This window comes from Schistocerca piceifrons, unplaced genomic scaffold (assembly GCF_021461385.2).
Source record: "Schistocerca piceifrons isolate TAMUIC-IGC-003096 unplaced genomic scaffold, iqSchPice1.1 HiC_scaffold_295, whole genome shotgun sequence".
Lineage (NCBI taxonomy): Eukaryota > Metazoa > Arthropoda > Insecta > Orthoptera > Acrididae > Schistocerca > Schistocerca piceifrons.
Window position 1 is genome coordinate 50,001 of NW_025728510.1, and position 5,000 is coordinate 55,000.

The following is a 5,000-nucleotide window of genomic DNA, read 5'->3' on the forward strand; positions in this document are numbered from 1 at the left end:
ATATGCGACATTCCCGCTGTCCCTATACATGAGCCGCGACCTGTACCACTTACGAGCGAGAGACGCGATCGCGTTGCTCACTGTACGGCGTCCGATACCGAGCCATCAGCATGTCGGTCCCCATGCGCGTTGCACTCGCACTCGCAGTCGCAAAAACGTGGGGCAAATATATTACGCGGAAGAGTTATAACAGACCGAGCCCCACTGCATGAGGGGAGTCTTTGTCACTAATGTACACAGATGGAACATTTTGGACTGGAACCAGATTACCCGTACACACGGCGCTGATTAGTAATCAATGCAGAGCCATCAAACTACAGAATATATATACAACTGTCCGTATACATGCTGAAAGAGTCTGCCCACAATGGGAACCACACGTCAGCCAGCCACTCTGATCACGCACCACTCTCTGCTTCTAACGGGCGCACATACAATATGTAAGCACCAGCATGGAACAACATCCAGTGCATCCTCTCCGCCACATTACACAATCCACACTATCACAACCAGACCAGGAGGTCCATGCGGAAAATACAATATCCCACCCTTTCGACATCCACCATTGCGCAGATCAGGCACCAACACCCACACATGTCCTATACAACGGTGCACCCAACATCACAATAGTACCTCCTGTCACAGCGCACAAACAATGACATGAGTCAAAGACACAGGTCTGACACAAGCATAGAATTGGAGCGCCGCCTCTAATAAGCCAAAGGTGCATCCTGACGTGACAAATCTGATCATGTCACAAGCATTCACTTACTATAATCACTATCAACGAACCTGCCGCCCCCGCCCCCCCCTACACCTTTCCTTACAACAACGTGTAACCTAACCTAACCTAACCTATGTTGTACCTTAACCTAACCTATGTTGTACCTTAACCTAACCTATGTTGTACCTTAACCTAACCTATGTTGTACCTTAACCTAACCTATGTTGTACCTTAACCTAACCTATGTTGTGCCTTAACCTAACCTATGTTGTGCCTTAACCTAACCTATGTTGTGCCTTAACCTAACCTATGTTGTGCCTTAACCTAACCTATGTTGTGCCTTAACCTAACCTATGTTGTGCCTTAACCTAACCTATGTTGTGCCTTAACCTAACCTATGTTGTGCCTTAACCTAACCTATGTTGTGCCTTAACCTAACCCATGTTGTGCCTTAACCTAACCCATGTTGTGCCTTAACCTAACCCATGTTGTGCCTTAACCTAACCCATGTTGTGCCTTAACCTAACCCATGTTGTGCCTTAACCTAACCCATGTTGTGCCTTAACCTAACCCATGTTGTGCCTTAACCTAACCCATGTTGTGCCTTAACCTAACCCATGTTGTGCCTTAACCTAACCCATGTTGTGCCTTAACCTAACCCATGTTGTGCCTTAACCTAACCCATGTTGTGCCTTAACCTAACCCATGTTGTGCCTTAACCTAACCCATGTTGTGCCTTAACCTAACCCATGTTGTGCCTTAACCTAACCTATGTTGTGCCTTAACCTAACCTATGTTGTGCCTTAACCTAACCCATGTTGTGCCTTAACCTAACCCATGTTGTGCCTTAACCTAACCCATGTTGTGCCTTAACCTAACCCATGTTGTGCCTTAACCTAACCCATGTTGTGCCTTAACCTAACCCATGTTGTGCCTTAACCTAACCCATGTTGTGCCTTAACCTAACCCATGTTGTGCCTTAACCTAACCCATGTTGTGCCTTAACCTAACCCATGTTGTGCCTTAACCTAACCCATGTTGTGCCTTAACCTAACCCATGTTGTGCCTTAACCTAACCCATGTCGTGCCTTAACCTAACCCATGTCGTGCCTTAACCTAACCCACGTCGTGCCTTAACCTAACCCACGTTGTCGCCTAACGTAACCCACGTTGTCGCCTAAACCTGCTCTGTAATTGTTATACGACTCGTTCAATTAGTGTAGTGTTGCCCACCCGCAACCCTCGCAATATAGTTCGCTACTCGCACTCCCCGCTCCCCTGTGTATCGCTTCATGTTAAACACCTTGCAAGTCTTGCTCACTTTCCACATGCTCCTGCTGTACACTGTAATGTGGATGGCAGCAGGACGTACATGCCGCCCCTCCCCACGTCCCCAACTTGCCCCCTGCCTTCGCAAGCTGGTTGGTGAGAACTTTGCATGTTCAATGCCCTCCGCATGCGACGTACTCAGGCTACGTTGTGGTGCGGCCTGTGTCAACTGTCCGCTAATGTCGTACGCGTAAACCACAATCTGTACTGCACATTCGTCCTTATGTACTGAATGATACATCGTGGCACATGTGTGACCGTACAACGACTGCGCCCAAAAACGGCGGACCATACAGTGCAAATATTGTGCACGCAGCTACGTGTCGTCTCCCTATGAGAGCTGGATTGCAGTGTGGTACGCCATAGAGACGTGTGGGAGGAACGGACGCCGTGGATGGCGATCAGCATGAGCTGTCTGTTGATGTATTCGGACCTAGTCGTCTCTCCTCACACACCGTGATGGCATGGTGCACCGCGTTCCATATCTGCGACATGCTACAGAGGCCGGTTGACAGTCGTTCGAGCAATGGACATCGCATACGTACGGGGGCCACCTTCCACGTATTGTCTAGGCGTGCACATTTTGTTGCGTGTATGTGGGCAGACGTAGTGTGGCGTGACACCTGACACAGGCATGCAATAATCGTGGAAGTTGCAAATGGCGATGGACGCCTGCGTTTTCTGGTGAAGTTACGCAAATGAACAAATGGTAACCTGTTGTGGTGCGGTTGTTCTCGCTAGGGGTGAATCGGTGATGGCGACGATAGGTTGAGGTACTAACCGGTTGTTCCAGCGATACCCACCATGCCGACGAAACTGAACGGCATCTGGGTGTGAAGCGATACGCGGCGGTGGCTGGGTGGGACCGTCCCCGGCCGGTGAGGGGGCGCCTCCCGGCGTGCTGGCCGCGCGGTGCGTGGGCGCACGCGCTACAGCCGGCTGGTGGGGGCGGCCAGTGGCAGGCGCGCCGGCCGACGGACGCGGCAGGCGTCGCAGCTGCGCGCCGGCGCACCCTGCGCGCGGCGCCGTGCGGCCAAAGTAGGTCCTCGCGGGCCCGGTGCGAAGCGCGGTGGACATCTTCAGTGTGCTGGTCCGATTGAGGACTGTGTGCGTTGAGGATGCGCTGCCGCCCGGCGCTCGGCGCCGCGACGCCGTCTGCTGCTCGGTCGCCCCAGCGGTTCTCGCTGGTGGTTTGTATCGCAGCTGTGCGGATGTGTTGGCGCGTGCGCTGTGCTGGGAGAGTTCGCTTCGGCACCCAAGTGGGGCTTTTGTCCTTCTGTGGCGCTGGCGTTGGAGCTGCCGGTCACCGTAGGTGGCGCGTGTTGTCTCCCGCCGGCAATGCCACGACAGCACGCTCCCGGGCCTCTGTCGGCAGCGGCAAGCTCAGTTGGGAGCACGGGTGGTCGCACCGAAAGCGTCTACTCGCCTAACTCCGGGCGATTGCGCCTCTCTCGAACCCGACCAAGTACTTGGGACGGCGCTGCGCGCCGCCGGGACCTGAGAGGGTTTCGAGGTGTATTGTGCAGGGGAGCTCAGCCTCCTCCTGTTTGCAGAATGATTGAGCGGACGCTTGCGTGTTCGCGCGGGCCCCCGGGACACACTCCCGGGCGGCCGGCTGCTCAGCTCTAGTTGACGCAGCTCCCTGGTTGATCCTGCCAGTAGTCATATGCTTGTCTCAAAGATTAAGCCATGCATGTCTCAGTACAAGCCGCATTAAGGTGAAACCGCGAATGGCTCATTAAATCAGTTATGGTTCCTTAGATCGTACCCACGTTACTTGGATAACTGTGGTAATTCTAGAGCTAATACATGCAAACAGAGTCCCGACCAGAGATGGAAGGGACGCTTTTATTAGATCAAAACCAATCGGTCGGCTCGTCCGGTCCGTTTGCCTTGGTGACTCTGAATAACTTTGGGCTGATCGCACGGTCCTCGTACCGGCGACGCATCTTTCAAATGTCTGCCTTATCAACTGTCGATGGTAGGTTCTGCGCCTACCATGGTTGTAACGGGTAACGGGGAATCAGGGTTCGATTCCGGAGAGGGAGCCTGAGAAACGGCTACCACATCCAAGGAAGGCAGCAGGCGCGCAAATTACCCACTCCCGGCACGGGGAGGTAGTGACGAAAAATAACGATACGGGACTCATCCGAGGCCCCGTAATCGGAATGAGTACACTTTAAATCCTTTAACGAGTATCTATTGGAGGGCAAGTCTGGTGCCAGCAGCCGCGGTAATTCCAGCTCCAATAGCGTATATTAAAGTTGTTGCGGTTAAAAAGCTCGTAGTTGGATTTGTGTCCCACGCTGTTGGTTCACCGCCCGTCGGTGTTTAACTGGCATGTATCGTGGGACGTCCTGCCGGTGGGGCGAGCCGAAGGCGTGCGACCGCCCCGTGCGTGCTCGTGCGTCCCGAGGCGGACCCCGTTGAAATCCTACCAGGGTGCTCTTTATTGAGTGTCTCGGTGGGCCGGCACGTTTACTTTGAACAAATTAGAGTGCTTAAAGCAGGCAAGCCCGCCTGAATACTGTGTGCATGGAATAATGGAATAGGACCTCGGTTCTATTTTGTTGGTTTTCGGAACCCGAGGTAATGATTAATAGGGACAGGCGGGGGCATTCGTATTGCGACGTTAGAGGTGAAATTCTTGGATCGTCGCAAGACGAACAGAAGCGAAAGCATTTGCCAAGTATGTTTTCATTAATCAAGAACGAAAGTTAGAGGTTCGAAGGCGATCAGATACCGCCCTAGTTCTAACCATAAACGATGCCAGCCAGCGATCCGCCGCAGTTCCTCCGATGACTCGGCGGGCAGCCTCCGGGAAACCAAAGCTTTTGGGTTCCGGGGGAAGTATGGTTGCAAAGCTGAAACTTAAAGGAATTGACGGAAGGGCACCACCAGGAGTGGAGCCTGCGGCTTAATTTGACTCAACACGGGAAACCTCACC

General features: G+C 53.0%; 1 non-coding gene across 1 annotated transcript in view; it reads left to right on the forward strand.

Moving 5' to 3' along the window:
• Positions 1-3,692: 3,692 nt before the first annotated feature.
• Positions 3,693-5,000, forward strand: part of LOC124744491 — a 1,909-nt gene continuing 601 nt past the window's right edge. The window contains exon 1 of the ribosomal RNA XR_007010787.1: positions 3,693-5,000. This exon is cut by the window's right edge and continues 601 nt beyond it. This is a non-coding gene — a ribosomal RNA (small subunit ribosomal RNA).